The sequence below is a fragment of the Odocoileus virginianus genome, chromosome 18 (genome assembly GCF_023699985.2).
Source record: "Odocoileus virginianus isolate 20LAN1187 ecotype Illinois chromosome 18, Ovbor_1.2, whole genome shotgun sequence".
Classification (NCBI taxonomy): domain Eukaryota; kingdom Metazoa; phylum Chordata; class Mammalia; order Artiodactyla; family Cervidae; genus Odocoileus; species Odocoileus virginianus.
Window position 1 is genome coordinate 42379000 of NC_069691.1, and position 25226 is coordinate 42404225.

The following is a 25226-nucleotide window of genomic DNA, read 5'->3' on the forward strand; positions in this document are numbered from 1 at the left end:
AATTTGATCTCTTGTTCCTCTGCCTTTACTAAATCCAGTTTGAACATCTGGAAGTTCATGGTTCACGTACTGCTGAAGCCTGGCTTGGAGAATTTTGAGCATTACTTTACTAGTGTGTGACATGTGTAGAAGCAGGGACAGGGCTAATGAATGACACTAATGTGACTTGTTGGGAAGTGTCCACTTTTAGTTAAATAATAATTGTTTATGTACCATAATATATTCTACATCTCACATGTTCATATGGTGGGCATCAAGTATTATACCCATGTTGAGTCTTATGATATTATTTTGGGAGTTTATATAGCTACATTTATGATGGTCAGTTTCTGACCATACAATAGTAAACTATTGTTGTGTAAAACCAGGTAGAAAGCTGGAATATCTAGGTCTTATTTCCACCTCAACCATATGAAGACTAACTTTTTATAATATTGACTTCAGAATATTATGCCAAAATTTTCAAAGAATACATGAACTTTCATATGATTTTTCTGCTAGCCTAAATAATACAAGTCTTATGTTTTATTGAATAATATGATTTTTTAGCAATTTCCTCTATTTTGGTATAATTCAATGTTATGCTTCAAATGAGATTAAGATTGGCTTTCATTCACCCAAGTAGTACTTACTTGTTATCAGTTACCTTCCAGACATGGTTTTAGGCATTAGGAAAACAGGAGTAAAACAACAACCAAAGTTATAGCACTCAGAACTAAAAATAGGAATCATAATAAAAGGTGTTATAAATATAAAACATTGGATACATTCTATTATATAATTGTGCTACCAAATTTATCCACTTTAAAAATGGGAGGTACCACTAACTATCCTAGTGGTGGTGATGGTCTAGTTGCCAAGTCATGTCTGACTCTTGTGACCCCATGGACTGTAGCCTGCCAGGCTCCTCTGTCCATGCGATTCTTCAGGCAAGGATACTAGAGTGGGTTGCCATTTCCTTCTCCAGATCCATCTGAGTGCTTTTAGCCAAAATAGAGAAAGTGAACTAGTGCAACATTGTTAATGAAATGTCCAACATATATTAAGCAGAGTAATTTTCTTTACTAGAGAAACATTTATTGAGCACATACCCTGTGCTAAGTTAAGCAGCACATATCTGTCACAATAATTACTTCTTATCACAGCTCTGTTATAGCAGTATCTTCATTCCTATTTTAAAAATGGTTTAATCACTAAAGTCACATCCCAGCTCTTGCAACCCCATGGACTGTAGCCCACCAGGCTCCTCTGTTCACAGGATTTCCCGAAGTAACAAAACTGATGTGGGTTGCCAATTTCTTCTCCAGGGGATCTTCCCAACCCAGGGATTGAACTCATGTCTCATGCATTTCAGGCAGATTCTTTTACTTCTGAGCTACCAGGGAAGCCTCATTTCAGACATATGGAGACTATAATTCTTATGCATTTTAAGATAGCTATCAAATGCAGAAATTAGATTTAAATGTAGTTTTTTCTTTTTTCAATGTGCAAACACTGTATTCTTCTCACTTTACCATATTGTCTTCTTTCCTCTGTAGAGTGTAGAGAGCATTTAGTTGAGAAAGACAGATTTTGTTTGACATTAAGACAGTATATTTGAATATGTGATTTTATTACTGTATCTATTAAAATAATATGGAAAGTATCTATCTTGTTAGGCTATTCAGGGTAAAAGTTTTTACATACAGGCTTTTTAAAAAATTTTAGTACTTTGACTATATCATTCCATTGCTGTATGCCTACTTTTATTTTTCTGATGACACTTCAGCTGCTGATCTTTTAGAACTCCTTATAAGTGAAGAGATGTTTTTCTTTAGCTGCTTTCAGAATTTTCACTTTATGGTTGCTTTCAATATTTTGGCTATGATGTATCTAGGAGTAGAACTCACAGTGGAACACAGAGATAAATTATGTGTTTATCCAATTTGTTAATTCCAACTTGATCCTTGGATTGGGCCATAATTTATTCAAACTAGAGTATCCATAAGGCTAAACTGGGAGGTGAGGAAGCAGGTTGGGGAGAGCTCAAATGCCAGACTCCCTCTGTTCTTAATAAGATTTAGTTAATTTTATTGAACCAATGCTCCTCCATTCTCTGTGTGCACTAAGGAAAATTCTTTTAAAAAATAAATGATATTTTCATAATTTCCTCTAGCTCAATGGTTGTATGGTTGGGAAGAAGGGCTGTCCAGTTGTTTACTCTTCCATTGCAGAAGTCCTGTCCCCTCTTGACTATATACGGGAAGTTAACATTGAAGCACAGTTACTAGACCTTAGCATAAGCAATATAGATTTACATCAGAAATTTTAGGTAGCATATTTAAATCCTGATATAATTTTGTTTGCTATCATGAAGGGAAACGAATAAATCAATTGAATTTTAATAACATTTAAACCTGAAGGAAAGAGATAATTACCAATTTGTTTTTGAATTTTAGTAACTGGCATTTAGTAAATATTTGATATTTTAAACACATATGTTACATTACTGTATGAATATGGTGACTGTATAATAATTTTCCAATGTTTATTTCAATAGACTAAAATTGCATAAGAATAATAAATATGTATGTTTCACACACTTTTTAGAGTCTAAGGTCTTAACTCAGTTCTTAGCACATATAGTCATCCTTCATTATCCCAGTGGGATTGGCTCTAGGATCTGTGAGAACATCACAATCCATGGATACTCAAGGCCTTTGTAGTCAATGTGTAGTACAATCATCCATTAATGAGTCCCACTCATTAATTCAACCAACTTTGGATTATGGTTGGTTAAATAGGAGATATAGAAGCTGTAGATAAGGAGGACTGATTGCAGTAGAAACACAAGACCTCTCTGTTATGTTTTTGAGTGATGGATGATGGAGGCCCCACATGTAGTGTGACTTAGCAAGCCTCCCAGGCAGGACAGTCTTTTGAATTAAATTTTCTATGTTCAACAGAATGGCTGATCTAAAATTAGGCATTGATTTTTGAAAAGCAATGCAAAAAGTTACTGTTAATAAAGTCTGAAAACCTTTTCTTGTTTAGATGGATACTGCCAGACAGTCAGAATGAATCAGAACAACTTCTAGTTCTCTGACCCAGTTGGAAGAAAAAGAGAAAAAGAAACAGTGCTCCTCTGATACCTGACCCAGGGATAGGTAAAGTACCAGTTCTTGCTGGAAGCTGTGGAGACAATTTGTGAAAAGACATCTAAGAAAATACCATAACTATAAAAAATTCTACTTTGTATAGCATGAAAGCAAAATGATATTTTCCTTCTTTACTTCCAACTGAGCCACCAGTAAAACTAACAATAAAATAATAGATACCCAGGATGCCTCAATTCAAAGTAAAGTGCTAGATTACCCACAGAGGACACTAAGAGGAAATTGCTTGAACCTGATTTTGCAACACTTAATTAGCATCCAGCTTAAGAGTAGTGTAGTAGACTGTAGGTTCTTCTTTCTTTTTCCTAGTCATAAGGAAGACAAGAAAAACCTCAATTGCCATGGAGCTAAGTAAAGCCATGTGATTAATTCTATCCAATTTACTGTGGGATAAATTGGCAGGAAGCATTTTTGGGCTGAAGCATGGGGAAGCAGTGATGAGGCCTCCGTGTACTTTTCCTAGCACATGAGGTTGCTGCAAGTACCACATGGTAGGTAGCAGGTTGCTGCTACCCAACCATGGCCTACCTGCCTACCTGTTACACTGGTTCCTGAGTATCTATACAGAACAGACCACTTCCATGTCAACCTAAAATGAACTAACATGTATGTAAAAAAGAAATCACTATTGCACTAAATTTCAAGATGTTGCTACAACATAAACATGTTCATCCTGATCAATACTGACATAAATGATGAGACTGAAATGACTGAGAAATCCCTTTAAGGAACTCTGTTGAGCTACCCATCAAGAGACTGCATAATAATCACCTTTTTTCACTGGAGGAAGGCCTTCAAGAGTACCAAAAGGAACGCCTGGCCTCTGTCACCAAGATTCTCTTGGCATACAGAGATAGTCAATAAGAAGCTAGAAATTGGTTGATGTGATCTGTGGCATTAAAAAAACAGGGCTGCAACTGACTTCCAAAATTACCAAGGAAATATATTTATAGACTTGTTCTCAAATATAACAAATATAAACAAAATCTCTAAAATTAACCATTTCAGAACTCTGGAATCTAATGAATACCACAGAATGAACTAAAAGTCATCTATCCAAGAGAAATGCTTAATCTTGGTGAGTCAGTGGTGTCTGTGACATTATAACTTTGGACTATGCCCACCCATTCCCTCGCTCACTCAATGGTTTGGTAGTAGAGAAAAGCCATGTCTTTTAACCTTACGATAAGATGACTGTCCTTTTCTGGATTTCCATAAAAAGTCCACTCCCAGAGCACAGTCAATATTTTGTCCAACTTTCAGATTCTTAGAAAAATCTGTATTTTCTGAGTGTGACATCCATTTCACTTGACACGGCCCTCAGATCAGCAAGGTAGGGTGAGTCAACTTCCAGGTCATTACTTAAGCAAAATAAAATTGCCAGAAACTTTTCAGTTGCCTCCAGTTGTGATAGTTTGGTCAGGAATTTTAAAAATACCAGTGAACAAGGGGGGGACTTGTAAAGGTCCAATATAAAATGAGTATCTAAAAGTTTTGTATATCTGCAAAACTCTGTATATGCCCAAGGAAAAAAACATGAAAAAGAAGATGGCTGATCTTCAGTCAGTGCACCAGCAGGCAGTGAAAGTTAAGGCTGCTCTGTAAACTGAAAGTATTCTCACGTAACTCCCTTTGCAAGGGAATATATATATATATACACACATATATATAGGCAAGATAATTAAAAAATCTTCTAATTATCAGCTGAGCACTAAATTATACTCACTGGGTGGTATGTCACAGGAAGCCAGGCTTAAAAATAAAGATAAGAACTTAACAGCAACAACAACAACCCCAACAGCAAAAACAATGACTCGCTAATTAAATACAGCAAGCAAAACCCAGTGTCCACACACTGCAGGAAATGCATATAATAGTACTGATGTAATCAGTTCAGGAGAGCCGAAAAACGAATAAGCAGAAACACTGAAGAGAAAAAAGATTAAAAAAAAAAACAGTGACAAGTAACCAAGAGGTTGGGTTGAGACTTGAGGAATCTGGTACCAAAGGTATGTTAGCTAAAATGTCAAGTGTTCAACAAAAAAGGTTATGAAACATTAAAAGAAATTGGAAAGTATGCCATTTATATATAGGGTGGAAAATAGAAAATATTCCTTGAGGAGGCTCATATTTTTAACTTAGTAGGTAAAACTTCAATTAACTTTATAAACATTTCCAAAGAACTAAAGAAAATCATGTCTACAGAATGTATGCTAACAATGTCTCATAAGACAGGCAATGCCATTAAAGAGAGAGAAATTATAAAAACTAACCATACTCTATAGTGGAAAATGTAATAACCAAATAATATATTCACTAGAGTGGTTTAGCAAATATACAGATGTCTCAAAATTATACAATCAGAAGCAAAAGAAAATTAACAAGGAAAAATGAACAGAGAGTCATAGGCCTGTGGGCTACCACATAGCAAAGCAACATATGCATGGTAAGACTCCTATAGAAAAGTAAAAAGAAGCAGAAAAAATACTGGAAGACATAGTAGTCAAAACTCCCCAATCTGAGGGAAAATATCAATCAGCACATTAAAGAAGTTCAACAGACCTCAAAAGGGGTAAATTTACTTATACACATCTAGACACATCACAGTCAGATGTGAAAGAAGCAAGAGAATAAAATATACCATGTACAACTCATCCTCAATAGAAATATTATGAAAATTGGAGGTGAGAAGACAGTGAGAATCATCTTTATAGCATTGAAAGGAAAAGACCACAAACCAAGAATTCTATATGCAGCTAAACTCTCCTCCAGAAAGGGATAAGTTAAGATACTCATAGATAAAAACTGAGAGAATTCGTTACTAGTAGAACTGCCCTAAAAAAGAAATACTAAAGAAATGACAGGCCACTGACAGTAACTTGAATCGGCACAAATGAAAACAATTTGACAAAATTCAATATCTTTCATGATAAAAATACTTACCAGACTAATACTGTAAGGGAATTTCCTCAATTGAATAACAAGCATCTATTTAAACAAACAACTTTTAAACTTTTTATAACTTAACATTACATTTAATGGAAAAAGACTGAATCGGTGTCCTCTACAGTTAGGAACAAAACAAGAATACCCAGTCTTGTCCTTACTATTCAATATTTTATTGGGGTTTCTAGCCAAGACAATTAGGCAATAAAAATGTGTCATTAATAGAAAAGAAATAATTATAACAATCTCTATCTGAAGATGAAATGACTGTGTATGTACAAAATTATGAGAATTGTACTAAAAAATTTGAGTGTAACAACATCATAAGATACAAGATAAACATACAAAATACTCATAGTTCTATGCACTATTAATAAAAAATTCAAAAATGAATTAAAATGATCTCATTTGTACAGCAGCAAAAGCAATAAAATACCCAGGAATAAATTTAACAAAAAGTGTGAAACTTTCACATTGAAAACCACAAATGTTGAAATGAATTAAGATCTACACGAATGAAGAGACATCTTGTGTTCATGGATTTGAAAACAAAATCTTTAAATGGCAATATCTGTCAACGTATCTTCAAATCAAACACAATTCCTATCAAAAGAGTAGTTTTTCTCTTTGTTTATTTCAGAATTTGGCAAGTTATTTCTGAACTTCACATGAAATGTAAGGAATGCAAAATAGCTGAAACAATCTTGAAAAAGAAGAACAAAATTGCAGGGCTCCTGCTTTCTAACCTCAAAAACTGACTACAGACCTACAGTAATGAATATAGGTTTTTATTGGCATAAGGATAGATACAGTGGACTAGAACTGAGACCCAGAAATAAACCCTTATGCTTAACGATAAATTGATTTGCCGTAAGTGTCCCAGGACAATTTAAAGGAAAGAACAGTATTTTCAAATATATTCAAGGTCTTATTAAGGAGCAGTCCCCACTACTTAATCAAAGTAAACCATATCTATGCAGCAGAATTTTATTGCCAATGCCTCAGGAACACACTTCATCAGTCTTCCTATTACACCTGACCAGAGATAGGGTAGGAGTAGCAGGAAGAGAATTATGTTCCAAGAGATTGGCCATGCCTGCTACTACTAAAACAACTTGTTATCCTGGAACATTTGAAGTCAGTTTAACCTGGTATGAAGGATCACTTTCTCATGAAATGCTGAACAATTCACATTAGATTAATTCTATAGTACTAAAGCCTCCTGTTTTTACCCTAAAAAAAGTGTGTGCTTAAAGACAGTACTTAAAAATCTCCAAGAAATAGCTTGGCAGGGTGTGAAAAATACAAATTGCTTTCTGAGAAGGGTCACATATTAGAAGAATTTTATCACTGTCACTCTGGCAATGCTGCTGTGATAAAAGGATTTATCTTGTCTGTCTTTAAATATTAGAATATATAAAAAGAGAGGGAGTATGTATCAGTAAAAATCTATGGTTCACAGAATATCTCTCAGCTGTCTACCAAAAGCATCTCTCACAAGAGGTATTCTGTATAATTATTTAAAACACAAATTGCTTCCTTCACATTTGACTCACTAATAAAGAAGCCAAAGCATTCAAAGATAGGGGATCATGACTTTGTTATTATATCTCATTCCTATTCATAATTTCACCTATTTTCTCCTAGATGAAAACAACATTTTTTCTTGAAAAAAAAAAAAGTCATATCCCTTTTCAGTGTAGTCTTTTTAGCTGTATGTCCTAATTGATGTGCTTCCATAGGACTTAAAATTTTTGTTAACTAACTAAAAAGAATCAAATTTCTAATTTATTCTCTACATTTTTTTTTCTTCTTTACATCCAATCTTAACACAGCTGTATTTAAGGGCTGTCTCTACCACTGCTCTTGTGAATGTTACTGATAATCTCCATGTGCCAAATCAATTGATTTAGTCTCAGTTCTCATTTTAGTTGACATTTAAGCAGAATGTGATAGTTGATACGTATGAAATCCTGTCTTTAGCTGTATGTGATACTCTCTTGGTTTTATTCCGGCAATCTCATCTCTTTGGCCCACTTATTCCATATGGTGATCTGTAAATGCCAGTGCAGTTGGTTTTCTAGAATCTAAATATATTCTCTAGGCAGGCTTATCTAAACTAAAATGATAGCTGATTACTCTGAAGTTTGTATCATTAATCCTGATCAATTTCCACACCTCCATATTTCTATATTCAATTGTTCATATGTTATCTCCTCTTGAATGCCTTGAAAACATCTTCAAGATAATATATCACAAATCAAACTGTTAACCATCCATACCCAAATCTGATGCATCTCAGATTTTCCATATTTCAATAAATGACATATTTGTAATTATTCTATCAAAATTCCTAGATCTATTTCTAAACTCTTTTTACCATCACAACCCATATCTAATCCACCAACAAATCATTTTCTGGATATTTTCAAAACATATCCAGAATCCAATCACTTCTCAACACCACACATGTTAATCAAAGCTAGCATTCTAATATTCACCCATTTTCTACCCTGATACCCTTAGAGTCTTCTTTCCATACAATAGTCAAACTGATATTCCAAAAATCGTACCATTTCAATCTTATATTCCACATTTCCAGAGGTTTTCCAAATCATTTACAAAAAACTCAGAGGTAATTACATAGCCTCCAGGGTCCTATGTAACATACTCGCCAGGCCACCTTTCTAATCTCATCTCCTAGTATCCTCTTCCTCACACACAAGTCCATCTTCACTGGCTTTATCACTAAGCCTCAAAGGTACCAGGACACTCTAACTTCAAGATCTCTTCCCAATTCCTAGAATATTACCTTCCCCCAGTGACCCATATGATTCACACTATTTCTGAGAAACGTATCAAAAATGATCCTCCTTTTTCCAGTGCTCAATATATGGCCTATAAAATATACACATCAAAAAATCTCATAGTATTTATTGAATAATTAAACTATGTTCTCCCCTCAAGACCAATGGAGTTAGGTCTCTAGGACTGTGATCCTAGAAACAGCTTAAAATATACTCTAGATTTTGATATAGCAAATCCTCTTGATTTTGATACATCACCAAATTTGAGTACCATTGACAGTTGGAACCAGAGTTAATGCAACACACTCAATAAATAGGCTTATTTCACATGGAAGACAAGTTTCAAAAGGTTATAAATCCACCCATGTATCCATTCTTTAACCTCAGACTTAAGCATTTTGGCAGACAAGAAGATGAGGATTATAGAAGAAAACATAAATAATTTATGAAGTTGATTAACTGAACTATAGTTCTCAGGCCTAAAGAAAATGATTTAATATATACCTTTCAGATAATTAGTGACATTGAACATTTTTTTTTTTCTTTTTGATGTACCGGTTGGACATCTGGTATGTCTATTTAGGTCTCATGCTCACTTTTCATTAGGTTGATTGTGTTTACATTTTATATTGAATTGTTTGAGCCTCTTGATGAAAGTGCGAGGAGAGTGAAAAAGTTGGCTTAAATCTCAACATTCAGAAAGCTACGATCATGGCATCTGGTCCCATCACTTCATGGCAAACAGATGGGGGAACAATGGAAACAGTGACAGATTTTACTTTGAGGGGCTTCAAAATCACTACAGATGATGACTGCAGGCATGAAATTAAAAGACACTTGACCCTTGGAAGAAAAGCTATGACCAACCTAGACAGCATATTAAAAACCAGAGACATTATTTTACCAACAAAGGTCCATCTAGTCAAAGCTATGGATTTTTCCAGTAGTGATGTATGGATGTGAGAGTTGGACCATAAAGAAAGCTGAGCACCAAAGAATTGATGCTTTTGAACTGTGGTGTTGGAGAAGACTCTTGAGAGTCCCTTGGACTTCAAGGAGAACCAACCAGTACATCCTAATGGAGATCAGTCCTGAATATTCACTGGAAGGACTGATGCCGAAGCTGAAACTTCACTGAGCCACCTGGGAAGCCCTGTCAAATCCTGACTTCATTCCAAAAACCATATAATGTGGAATGGAAACAGTCATGTATATGGCATAATTAGGAGAGAGAAAACACTAAACTTCAATTTAGACATATAAGTTGAGAATAACAATGTACACATAAGCCAAGGGAACACCCAAAATCAGCAAAGTTAGGTTACAGCTCATAACAAACAAGCAGTCTGAGAGACTCTACAGAGACGAGGATGGGCAGTGTAATCTGAGAAGTAGCAAAACACACATAAAACCACTCTCAGAAAGTCTCAAGCTGTGAGTCACTACCAAGATCTACCTTGAGATATTACAGATCAAAGCAATGTCTACAAAACAAACCTAAGGACCTAAAAATGAATGGGACAAGATGAGGTAATCTGGGAAGATGCTGTTTCATAAAGAGAGGAAAATATTTTGGTAAAGGATACATCTCTTGGAGGACCAGTGATAAAATGAAAGAAGAAAGTAAGTGGTAGATGTTAAAAGTCCTACAGAAACAATATCGCAAAATTCAAAGATCTCTCAATCCCCAAAGAAATAAAACAAAGCATCATCTATTAATGTGAAGCTTCACTGATGAAAAATCATGATCTGAATATTTAGCAACACAGGAATACAGGGCAAAATTAGCTTTGACAAAGCTTGATATAGACATTTTCCTTAGGAAAATATCTAAACAATCAAGGACCCAATGGGATCAAAGGAAGTGAAACCCATGTATGTAGTAAGTCGCTGTGAAGTCAAAACCTTAACATTTGTACAGAGAAGCAGCCAGTATCATGGAAGTCTCTAGTTGTTCCTTCACTGTTCATTGCTCAACACCAAAGGGTATATTTTTACTTAGAAATAATGTTAGTTTTCAAAATAAAAGAGTACAAGACATGCCTTAGCTAAAATGTAATAGAAGTTGCATAATTTATCAGGAAGTAGGAATGTCAGAGAAATAAAGAAATTAATCCAAATTATCAAAAAACTGGTTTTGCTTATCATCTAACAGTCAGTAAGTCTCAAAATCACATGGTATAAAACATTTTCACTTCTGTAGGTATATCAGAAGTTTTGGATTTACAACCCTGGTGTTAGAGAAAAATTCATTGTGTCTCTAATAGTGTAAAAGGCTTTTTCAAGTGAGTAGTCATTTGTGATAGCTGCCCACTCAACAAAGTATTCTTTTTTGATTGATGGTGCCCTTGTAACACTGGGAAAAAGAAAGTAACTTTGATTGATGAACAAGAAGAAACTGTACTCTGTAAGAATGTGATCCAGAAGAGTGGCCATGGGTTTTTTTTTTTTTTTTTTTTTTTTCCTCCCCGCTCCTCTAAAACTCCTTTGGATATCCCAGAAATAGGGATTAAAATGTTGTGGCTGTATTTATACAGAAATATATATATAGAAATACTAGGGAAATATATATAGAAATACCCAAATCTGGACTGGGTAGCAGTTCCTTTCTCCAGGGGATTAAACCCAGGTCTCCCACACTGCAGGCATATTTTTTACTAGCTGAGTCACCAGAGAAGCCCAAGAATACTGGAGTGGGTAGCTTATCCCTTCTCTAGGGGATCTTCCCAACCCAGGAATCAAACCAGTATCTCCTACATTGCAGGTGGATTATATCAAAATAATTATATATTATATCAAAACAATTAGTAACAATACAAAACAGGAGGTTGAGACAAAACAGGAGGACTCTTTTAAATAAATATCTACTTACACCATTAGTGAGTTTTAGAAACAAAACACCTTTATCTCAACTTCAATATGACCACATAAATATTCCTTATATGCAATTAAATATATAAATTTATATTAATACAAATATCAAATAAATATGTTCCCAAACTATTTTTCACAAGAAACTTCTAGTTTTATTTGCCTCCCTTGGGTTTTAAATATTTAGTGTGTTTATTGATTGCTAGGAAACCAACAAATGTCAACAACAGAAGCATCTTGATATGCTTGGAAAGTACAGATTCAATAAATGTATTCTCAGGTAACAGTTAATTCAGTAAGGTGTCATACTCTAAACAAGCTTTGAAATTAATACTGAATATTAGACATCATTATTCTTAAGATCCCCTTTAAGGCAGCAACATAATGTTTTTTAATCCGTTAGTTTACAAACGGGTATAATTACAGGTATGATTTCTTCATACCTCACCATACCTATTACACACACATACACATATACAGCACTCTGCAGACTAGTAATTATAATATATGAAAGTGGAAGAGGAGAGCAAAAAAAGTTGGCTTAAGAACTTAACATTCAGAAAACTAAGATCATGGCATCTGGTCCCATCACTTCACGACAAATAGATGAGGAAACAATGGAAGCAGTGATGGGCTTTATTTTGAGGGGCTCCAAACTCACTGCAGATGGTGACTGCAGCCTTGAAATTAAAAGAAGCTTACTCTTTGGAAGAAAAGTTATGACCAACCTAAACAGCATATTAAAAAGCAAAGACATTACTTTGCCAACAAAGGTCCATCTAGTTAAAGCTATGGTTTTCCAGTAGTCATGTATGGATGTGAGAGTTGGACTATATAGAAAGCTGAGCACGGAAGAACTGATGCTTTTGAACTGTGGTGTTGGAGAAGACTCTTGAGAGTCCCTTGGACAGCAAGGAGATCCAACCAGTTCATCCTAAAGGAAATCAGCCCTGAATATTCACTGGAAAGAATGATGCTGAAGCTGAAACTCCAATACTTTGGCCACCTGCTGTGAAGAACTGACTCATTGGAAAAGACCCTGATGCTGGGAAAGGTTGAAGGAGGGAGTAGAAGGGTTGACAGAGGATGAGATGGTCAGATGGCATCACTGACTCAATGGACACGAGTTTGAGTAAACTCTGGGAGTTGGTGATGGACAGGGAAGCCTGGCATGCTGCAGTCCATGGGGTCCCAAAGAGTTGGACATGACTGAGAAACTGAACTGAACTGAATACTAGAATAATTATATCCAAGAGCTAGTGTTAATCAGAAAATATCCTGTGTGACACTGCCCTTACTGAAGGTGATAGGATTCTGGAAACAGTTACTATGAAGAATCAATGTCAAATGGGTTAAAATCTATACTCTAATTATGCCATATTATTCTTGAGAAGCATAAAACAACATCTGGATTTAGATAGTTAAGCAGAATTCACTTGTCTTCGAATGAATTTTTTAACAGACTTCCAACTAATATTTGGAAGCTTGTCCAGCATTCTTTCATTCTAATGTATATAAAAATCTAGGTAATTCTATATGCATTCAGTGGCTTAATTAATTAGCTGTTCATTAATTCATTTAGCAAATGAATTAACTGACCACCTTTTGTAGGTCAGGTAATCAGTACAAAGGTCACTATGCAGACATCATACTTGTCCTCAAGGATCTTACTGCTGTCAGTTTCCTGCATTCAACACTGATCAAGTTCAGAGATGTGGTGCTCACAACTGGAACAAATATTTTCAGTGTAAGAATTTAGTGACAATATGAAACAGGAGGTTAGTTTTCAGAGATAATGTTATGCTTCAAACAAGGTCTGAAAATTTATCATTACCTATTTTCCTATAATTACTACTATGAATTCCCTGGATGGATTGATATTTAAGAATATATAGTGACAACAGGATATCATATTTGAAACATCTACTTGTCCCCCCCAATATTAACATAATTTAGGATAAGAAACAAGAATTTCTACATAGCCATTTTGGGGATTGATTGAATGAAATTCAGGAGTAAAATGTCTCCTTCTAGCTATTTATTTATTAATTATAATAGCTATCATTTACTGAGCTCTCTATTACTGAATATATACTAACACTCAATTGTGATGACAATAATGAGAAGTTGGGGGCTAACAATCTTGTCATTTAATATGTGAGGAAATTAAAGTAACAGGTTATATAATTTGCCCTAGGCCTCAAGAATATAGTAAGTAAAAGGAAGCCAAAAATCTAGCATTAGCAGTCTGACTCTAATGTCCATGTCTTAACACTGTTACTGTGGTGTATAGATGTAAAATATATATATATATATAATTGATGTAGTATTTAATATACTTGGGTGTTATTTAGGTGGTAAATATTATGAATATTTTTGTTTTTTACTCTTGGTGAGGATGAGATAATACTGAATAGCAGATAAGAGTTTGCAAAAGTAGTTTAAGACAAAAAGTTAAGAGGAATATAATCAATAATGATGTAATAATATCTTTTTATGGTAACTAAACTTATCATAGTGATCATTTTGCATTGCATAGAAAAGTCAAATCACTATGTTGTGAACTGGGAACTAACATAGTGTTACACGTTAATTATACTTTAAAACAAATGGGCAAACAAACTTACAGGAAAAAAGAGATCATATTTGAGGTTACCAGAAGTGAGAGGTAGGGGGAGGGAGAAATAGAAGGGGGTGTTCTATGATAAGATAAATAAGTATGTGGATGTAGTGTACAGCATGATGATTGTGGTTAACAATATTGTATGGTTTTGCTTAAGAGAGTAAATTTTGAGTTCTCATCACAAGGAAATTTTTTTCCTTTTATTTTTGAATTTATATAGGATTATGGATGTTTAACTAAACTTACTGTGGTAATCATTTCATGATGCAAACCATTCAAATAATTATGGTATACAGTTCAAACTTATACAGTGGTGTAGTCAATTATATCGCAATAAAACTGGAAGAAACATTAAAAAGTTAACAAAGTACCTCTGACTACTTTTGCAAATCCAAATAATAAGCAAATGTACTAAAGAGATTACAGTAGAAGTTTGCATACAGATATGTGCTACTTCTTGCAAAGGAAAAACAAACAGAAAAAGCATTTTCATGAATGTAAATAATTTATCACATTCACTTAAATTACCATATTTTTAATGTCCTCATATTACATATGTAGTTTTTAAGAAAAATCAATGATATGAATATTTGCTTACTGTTTTTTTTTTTTTTTTTTTTTGCCACACCACATGGCATATAACTTAGTCCCCTCTCCAGGGATCAAACCTGTGCCTCTTGCATTAGAAGTTCAGAGTCTTAACCGCTAGACTACCAGGGAAGTCCTTTACTGTCTTGTGATTCCTTTCTTTACTTTTCAATTTGGATTACAAATTAAAAAATATATAGATAGTAAGCTGAATCTTCTTCCAAATGCTGAATATTTTTTCTTTGAACCTCATAAGACCCTAAATAGACAATCTTTACCCACATCTTCATGATATGGTAAAATGAGAAGGCAGAATACCGTTTAAAATATAAATAATTTTCAATATAACCTATGTTTATAAGTCTCAGTTATATTTAGTTTACATGATTTAAGTTTTTGTAAGCTTAATTACTTAAGCTTAATTACTTATTTAAATCTAAAGCTTTTAACACTAGAAAGTAGTTTGATACATCCAATGCCCTTAAGATTAGAAGATTTTTACCACAACCTTTAAAATGTTGTTATGATATATGCATTATTGTATCTTTCCAAAGGTTAAGAGTAAGATACAACTATACATGGTATCAAGAGAACAGCCCACATTTGCTGCTTTATCCTCATCTTCCAAAGAGATTGATTTTAATACATTTCAACATAATTTAGTTACATTTTTTAATTCTTTGAATATTTTTTATTAAACCAAGAAGTTCACCCTGCTTATTTAACTTATATGCAGAGTACATCATGAGAAATGCTGGGCTGGAAGAAGCACAAGCTGGAATCAAGATTGCCAGGAGAAATATCAATAACCTCAGATACGCAGATGACACCAGCCTTATGGCAGAAAGTGAAGAACTAAAGAGCATCTTGACGAAAGTGAAGGAGGAGAGTGAAAAAGTTGGCTTAAAACTCAACATTCAGAAAACTAAGATCATGGTATCCGGTCCCACCACTTCATGGCAAATAGATGGGGAAACAGTGGAAACAGTGGCTGACTTTATATTTTTGGGCTCCAAGGTCACTGCAGATGGTGATTGCAGCCATGAAATTAAAAGACACTTACTCCTTGGAAGGAAAGTTATGACCAACCTAGACAGCATATTAAAAACCAGAGACATTACTTTGTCAACAAAGGTCTGTCTAGTCAAGGCTATGGTTTTTCCAGTAGTCATGTCTAGATATGAGAGTTGGACTATAAAGAAAGCTGAGTGCTGAAAAATTGATGCTTTTGAACTGTGGTGTTGGAGAAGACTCTTGAGAGTCCCTTGGACTGCAAGGAGATCCAACCAGTTCATCCTAAAGGAGATCAGTCCTGGGTGTTCACTGGAAGGACTGATGTTGAAGCTGAAACTCCAATACTTTGGCCACCTAATGCGAAGAGCTGACTCATTTGAAAAGACCCTGATGCTGGGAAAGATTGAGGGCAGGAGGAGAAGGGAACGACAGAGGATGAGATGGCTGGATGGCATCACCGACTCGATGGACATGAGTTTGAGTAAACTCCGGGAGTTGATGATGGACAGGGAGGCCTGGCGTGCTGCAGTTCATGGGGTCACTAAAAGTTGGACACAACTGAGTGTCTGAACTGAAGTGAACTGAAGAAGTTCATAACTTAATGGTATTGTTTTATCTTGCTCATTCATATTTTAAGAATGTAACAGTAACAAGGAAGAGAAATTTCTACCAATAAACACATTTATTTTTTTCAACACTATTATAAATCAGCACACAGGCTAGCATATCAGTGCTAAATATGATCTGCATTGACTTTTTACGAGTTGTTTTCTCAGGAAATACACAATTTTGTAATAAGGACAGAAACAATGATTCATTTTTATAGACTACACTTACAAATTCAGATTTATTGTCATTTAAAAATTGCCAGCATCAATTCATCAAAGGTTGTATATATATTCTAATTTGGCATATTACATAGTCACTTTTAAATCACTGTATAACTGGTCTTTGTGATAGTGCTGCCATGATTTTGAAAATTTTGTTATTTTTTATTGAAGTATAATTGATTTACAATACTGTTTTAGTTTCAGGTGTACAACACAGCTATCATAAATTTTAAAAAGCACATATTTTACATGTTTCAATAATTGTGTGCCTATTGACATGTCTAATTCATGAAGCCCTGTGGCTCATAATTTTTAATGTGTAATTATTTCTGCTTCTGTCAGTTCACTTTGCAAACAGAGACGTAAGATATGACATCAGGTTTTACAACATGCACCAATTGATTTTCTGGGCCCAAAACACGTTAGAGCCCAAATTTTATTACATATCCTAATTCATTTTCAACAGTAAAATTGACACAGAATATAGAGAAAGAAAGAGCTGCACATGCATTAACAATTTTTGAAATTTCCTTTGGAGAAAAAAAGAGAAAAACAAAAACAGTGGTTAAAAACAAAGGAAGATAAAAGGAAATGATGACCTCTTAAGGTACGAGGCTCTTTTTTCTTTCCTGTGACACTGGTACACACTGTTTATTTTGCCTGGGACATTCTCCTTATACAGGACCATTAACTTTGCTTCTGGTAATTCTTTGGTTCTCATTTTAGGCACCCTTTCCTCTGAAAAGCCTACCGTTACTTACAATATTTAGTTGTTCATACCATGTACTTGAATTTCACACTATCATATGAGATTATTGGACTTAACATTTACTTATTTTTGACTGTAGACTACTCTCTACACAGATTGCATAAGAGAAAGATCAGACACTTGTATGATATTTTCTTGTTATATATAAAAGTCTATGCTTCAGAAATCAGATAAAGAATGGGTAGATGGATGGACACTTACACAGAAATATAAACTGGAGAGTGGGGCTTCCCTGGTGTGTCAGTGGTAAAGAATCCACCTACGAATGCAGGAGACACAGGTTTGATCCCTGGATCAGGAAGATCCCCTGGAGGAGGAAATGACACCCCACTCCAATATTCTTACCTAGAGAATCACATGGACAGGATTCTAGCAGGCTTCAAAATCACTGCAGATGGTGACTGCACCCACGAAATTAGAAGACTCTGTTCCTTGGGGAAAAACAAAACAAAACAAACTATGACAAACATAAGTAGCGGATTAAAAAAAAAAAAAAAAAGACATTGCTTTGCTGACAAAAATCCTTACAGGCAAAGCTATGGTTTTTACAGTCATCATATACAGATGTGAGAGTTGGAACAAAAAGAAGGCTGAGCACCAAAGAATTTATGCTTTCAAACTTTGGTTCTGGAAAGACTTTTGAGAGTCCCTTGGACAGCAAGGAGATCAAATAGGTCAATATTAAAGGAAGTTAACCCTGAATATTAATTGAAAGGACTGATGTGTCAGTTGAAGCTGCAATATTTCGGCCACCTGAAGTTAAAGAGCCAGCGCTTTGGAAAAGACCATGATACTGGAAAAGATTGAAGGCAGGAGGAGAAGGGGACGACAGAGGATAAGATAGTTGGATGGCATCACTGACTAGATGGACATGAGCTTGAGCAAACTCAAGAAGATGGTGCAGGACAGAGAAGCCTGGTACACTGCAGTCCATGGGGTTCCAAAGAGTGGGACACAACTTAGAGAATAACAAACAAAAATATCCCATGGGGTCACAAAAGAGTCAGACATGACTGAGCGGCTAAATAATAATACCTTCTCCATTCCCTTTTACCTTCCAAGGAGTCGTTATTTTTAAAAAGGAACAGGTTCTCTCTAAAATCTCTTATGAGTGTGACCACTATGTCTTTCTGATACATAAGTGTCCACCCTCTATTCATACTGTCAGTAAACATACTTAGGAAAGGGACACTCTGGATATGCTTGCATCTTCCATAAAATGAATGTGAGTAAAAAAAGTTCTAGATGCTCTTAATGAAACTTATCCCTATGTAATAGAGACCAAAACGTCATATATCTTTCAGAAAACAAAATATGTGAAAACTACTATACATCTAACTTCTGCCAGTTTACTTATGTTGATAAATAAATGATCTCAGTTTAAATATGACAATGAAATCACAATACTGACAGTTATCTCTTTACAGTGTCAAATAAACTGTGAAATGTTTTACAAACATTTTAACTTTACTAACTTATCTTTGAGATATATTTATTTTTATTGGAGATCTAATTATTCATGGTTGTTCATTCATTCTTCAGAGGGCATATTTCAATGTATCTATAAATAAGTATAAAATAAAAAAGTAAAAATTATCTTCAGATAGATACATACATACGTATGTATGTATGTTTCTGTGTTCCCTGGTTGCTCAGCAGTAAATAATCCACCTGCCAATGCAGAAGATGCAGGTTCTATCCTTGGGTTGGGAAGATCCCCTGGAAAAGAGAATGGCAACCCACTCCAGTGTTCTTGCCTGGGAAATCACATGGACAGAGAAGCCTGGTGGGCTACAGTCCATGGTGCTGCCAAAGAGTCCATTACCACTTATTGACTAAACAACAGTGTGTGTGTGTATATATATACATATATATATATATGTCCCATTGTACAATTATTTAGATATAATTTCATGAATTCTACATACACATGCTTAAAACTTTAAGTGTAAGACTTGAAATTCAAATTTAAGACTCTTCCTGTTTTTTTCCAATATTTCTTACAGGATCTATTTTTGTCTTAAGATCTCTAAAACACAGTAAGTTTATAAGACTTAGTCCAAAGTTTTTCTTTTAAATTCCAGAAAAAAAGCATGTTTATGAAGTGATGTGAAAGTGAAAGTGTCAGGCACTCAGCTGGGCCCAACTTTTGGCAGCCCAGGGGACTGTAGCCTGCCAGCCTCTGCTATACATGGGATTCTCTAGGCAAGAATACTTCTCCAGGGGATTTCCTGACCCAGGGATCAAACCCAGGTCTCCCATATTGCAGTGGATTCTTTACCCTCTGAGCCACCTAGTCCTTTAAAATACATCTCAAGAGAGGGGGAATCAATATTTCTGTGAAATACAAAGAAGCAGATTTTCACTTAGAGCAGCATACAGCTTCAGACACATAGCAACATGTTATTAGTCAGTGAGATTCTTTTGTTATGCTTTTCATCAGCCATAAGAGTTGGTGAGGAACTTTGTGTGTGCCTGTGTGTGGACAGATGGTGGTGAAAAGGAAGAACAAGAGTGAGTTTCAAGAGAATAAGAGAGAGACTTGACTACTTTTCTAGTCATCACCTTACTGCTTTGATCTAGTTTTAAAATACATGGGTCTCCATTTTGCAATGATTTCTCCTGAGAAAACTGAAAAATAATTCTGATTTGGAAAATAATGAAAATTATAATTTTGTTTCTCAGTTAATTAGGCCATAATAAAATAAACAGGTCATCATCAACAATGTTTAAAACTGGAAGAAAATATTTGACTTAGATTTCTAGATGTGAAAAAGCAAGACATTATATTAAAATTTCTAAATATGAATATCTCCAGTTGTAGTGATTATCTTCCTGTTTGTAAATGACAGTATTTAAAGCATTTTGATTAAATTAACTGATTATTTGACTGAATCGGAAAGCTATTTTTACCCAAATTGTTGAAAGGCTGCTATATGTTGACAAAGCTATGATAACTTCTGTCACAAAGGTAGCAATGCCAATCTCTCTCTGTGTGTATGTGTGGTTTAGTTGTTAAGTCATGTCTGATTCTTCGAGGCCATGGACTGTAGCCCTCCAGGCTCCTCTCTCCATGGGATTTCCCAGGCAAGAATTCTGGAGTGGGTTGCCTTTCCTTCTCTAGGAGATCTTCCTGACCCAGGGACTGAACTCTGGTCTCCTGCATTGCAGGTGGATTCTTTACCAACTGAGCTAACAGGGAACTCCTCTGTGTATACAGCATATTTCTTTGTACATAAATACTCAGGCAGTGGCACCCCACTCCAGTCCTCTTGCCTGGAAAATCCTATGGATGGAGGAGCCTGGTGGGCTGCAGTCCATGGGGTCGCTAAGAGTCAGACACGACTGAGCGACTTCACTTTCAGTTTTCACTTTCATGCATTGGAGAAGGAAATGGCAACCCACTCCAGTGTTCTTGCCTGGAGAATCAGGGACGTGGGAGCCTGGTGGGCTGCCGTCTATGGGGTCGCACAGAGTCGGACACGAGTGAAGTGACTTAGCAGCAGCAGCAGCAACTGTCAGTAATTTTACCCCTGTTGCCCATAATGCATGTCCAATATGAATAGACGACAATGACAGCGGGTCAAGGGGGACTGAATGCTATGGAGCATTTACTTAGTCTATAAAATTCAGAATCTGGATATTAATCTAAATACTTTTTGTTCAGGTCCCTTTGCTTTTATCTCTCAATTCCCTCTTGTTACCATACTCTGATCTCAATGAAACATAATGAAATCCTTAGTACTATGTTTCCTGAACATTGCCCATATCTTTTGAAATCACTGCTTTATTAGAGTATCTTAAAATTATCAAGTCTGTGTTTATTACTTGTTTTCTATAGGCTCCTGACTATCTATTTCTTCTTGAAATTACATTTCCTCTCACCTGCCTAGAGGACTCATTTCTATTTTCCCTCCTAGAATCCTTCATGAAACAATCTTTTCCATAACCTGGCCCTTACATTTTAGTGTTTTCTAGATGCCCCTCTTTATACTTATTCCTTTAACTTTCTATTCATTCACTACCTCATTGCTTAGTTTATCATCTATAATCAAATAAATTACTTATACCTATCTTTAGCATGGGCTTCTCTGGTAGCATAGGTGTCACACTTGAACTTCTGACCTAAGAGATATATCAAATCAATAGTTCCCAATCCCTGGGCCACAGACAGGTATCATATGTTACGAACTAGGCTTCACAGCAGGAGGTGAGTATCAGGCAATGGAACAATTTATTAATTTATTGTGCTATGCTTGCGGTAACTTCAAATCTCTATATATTCTAGATTAAAGTCAAGGTGGAATTTCCTGATTGGCACAAAATCACTAAAATGTTCGCTTCCATTTCCAACATCCTATCTTTGTAAAGCAGATTTTTGTTTATTTTTCTTTTATTTTATTTTTTTCCTGAAGCAGCAGTAAGAAAAATGAAATTACAGAGTAGACTGGACATAAGCAGCACACTGCAGGCATCACTGTCTCCCATCACCCCCAGATAGACCCAGCAAGCTGCAGGAAAACAAGCTCAGAGTTCCCACTAATTCTACATTATGGTGACCTATATAATTCTTTCATCATAGATCACAAAGTAGTAATAATCGAAATAAAATGCCCAATAAATATAATGAGTTGGGTCATCCCGAAACCATCCCCCTCACCTTCCTGTCTGTGAAAAAACTATCTTCCATGAAACCAGTTCCTGGTGCCAGAGAGGCTGGGACTGTTGTATTGAATGAGTCCTCCTATGTGTTTCTAAACTGACTGCAACATCTACCTCCACATTCATTTCCATCTTTATTCAATGACATTCCGTCTATCAAGTTGCTCAAGATTAGAAATTGAGTTATCATTGGCCACTTTTGTCTAATTCTCTCTTTCCAGTCAAAAATTTTTTCAATTCTATCTCTTCATGTTTCTTCAATATTATTTCTGCACTGTAATGTCATTGTTACTAACTTGGTTCAAGCACAAATAACTCTTAAACTGAATTAGTGCAGTGCCTTTGTCATGAAAACCTATCATGTGTCCCATGCTTCAGACTTTCACTCAGGCTACTACCTGAGTCCTTATCTCTAAACATCAGTCTTTATCTGACCAACTGAGACTCCAAATTATGTGTAAGTTCAATCTACTATCCTCTTTAAAAAGCTGCTCCTTGCTTTCTCATTCAAGGTTACTTGCTAAAACCTGATTCAATAGCACTCTATTCATATGTCTACTAAAACATCTATCACAGTGGTAGATAAATACCTGTTCAATATTTTTTGAAATCAATGATACTGAATATGTATCTTTAATTAATAATATTACATGTAACACTGTAAACATGCATTCTAATAAATATTACATGAAAAAAAAACTTAAAAGCAATGTGAACCTCCATTCCCATATAACTTGCTTTAATAAATATGTAGAAATATTCTGCTATAAGATTTGCTAGTCTCATTGAAGTTATCATTGAAGATTGCCCTGCAGGTACTATAATGCACCAGGATGCAACATACCATACCATATGGACTGTGTTTTAAATATGAAATTCAAAATAAAATGAGAACATTTAAAATCATTTTGAGGTTATATAAGTAAATAATTATATATTTAATATTATTTAAGAGTAAAATTATATTAAATTTTTTAAAAGAGTTACTATTACATAATGAGAATAGAAATTGCTACAGGATACAGAGCTTTGGGTTAGGCTAAGATTGTATTGAATCTTAATTCTATTCCTCTTCAAAGTTCCCATTAATGGAGAACATTTGTATCCTTTGAAAAGACAGTCTATGTAAACTAGGGCTCCGATCAATTCTGCTTTCAGCCTACAATAAAACTGTCATAGAGATTTACCAAATAAAATAAAATAAAATAACGATCAGCAAAAGTAGTGGGGTTAGCAGCTCAGTCAGACTAATGATACTGAAGATCTTGCCAGTCTGAAGAAAGAGGCAACTTCACGATAATAATAAAAAGTTGTACTTGTTATTGTGTGTTGATTTTTCTATTTTCTTCTCAAGCTGTGAATTGAAGAATTCAGACTTTTAAGTATTTGTAGATGAAACAAGCAACATAAACTTAAATACTTCTCCTTGGAGAAAAATCAATAGTTATAGTTCTCTCTTTGAAGTCATTATTTTATATTCTCACCAAAAAGAAAGCCATATCAATATTTTAAATCAGTGTCACACTCATCCTTAGTTAGCCACTTGTTTAGGAGTGTCCTCTGATGGTAGTAAAAATGTCTATAACGGTTTCCAAATAAAACCCCGTAGTAAAAAAAAAAAAAAATCAGGCCATTAATCGTAACTTAATAAGGGTATTTCTGTTTCCTAAACACAGAATTTAATGATCATTTCATTATACAAGCCTCATGTATCTAAAATAGAAAATGCCACTAAATTTATGATGGGAAAGGCATCTTTCCCAGTAGGCTAACATCTAATTCCAAGACAATTAAATAATTCTGATTTAAGTGTCCACATTTTTAATCTAATGCAATCATTAAATGAAAATAATACAAAATCACTCTGTCTCAAACATTCGAGTTTCATTACCCAGTGGATATTATAAAGTAAATACATGCTGACTGTTATTAAATCTTAAAGAAGAAGGAAATTCTGCTGTTTGTAACAACATCGATGAACTTGGAGGACAATATCCTAAGTGAAATAAGACAGTTGCAGAAAGATAATAAGTGGAATTTCACTCATATGAGACATTTAGAAACTCAAACTCACAGACAAAGAGAATACAACAACTAACTGTCAAAGGTTGCAGGGGTGATGGAAGTGGGGAGTTTTACAAAGAGCATAAATTTCATTTATGTAAGATGAATAAGTTCTAGAGATGTGCTATACAAACTAGTGCCTACAGTTAATAATAGTATATTCTTCACTTCAAAATTTAAGATAATTGGTGTCATATAAAGTATTCTTCTCACAAAAAATAAATGGAGACTCTGGAATTTGTTGGATGGGACTTGACTGTAGTGTTTTTGTCTCTATAACATCCTCAGTTCATCTAATTGTATATATTGAATATATGCAGTTCTTTACATATTAATTATACTTTAATAATGCTATTAAAAGAAAGCAAAATGCAATTTAAATTTTAAAAGTACATATGTCCTTAATGTACACCAGGGAACTGTTTAGATGGTATATTTCTCTCAAGATGTGTGTGCACATTTATGCTTGTGTTTAACAGCCTATTTCAAACAATTGATTATATTATATAATTAAGTAATCTCTTACTCTTTCATTCCTTTTCATAATTTACTCAGCTGATTATTTTGACTTGTACTGAGGTGAAATGACCAAGGGAGACACGACCTTAAAGGCATAATGACTTATAAGTCAAGTCATGCCCTTGGTAGTCATCTCATCTGCATTTCTGATATCACCTTGGTCTCTATCTTTTAATTGAACTTTTCCCTCACTATCTTTGGAATTTATAGGTACTTGCACAGCCCAAATCTCACCTTTCATGTCTTAACAGCAAATCACCTCATATCTTATTTCTACTCTATGAAGCATTTCATTTCTGGTAATTCTATTTGTTTAACATTTTATCACCCTATACACTAATATAGTTGACCCTTGAACATCATGAGTTTGAACAGCAT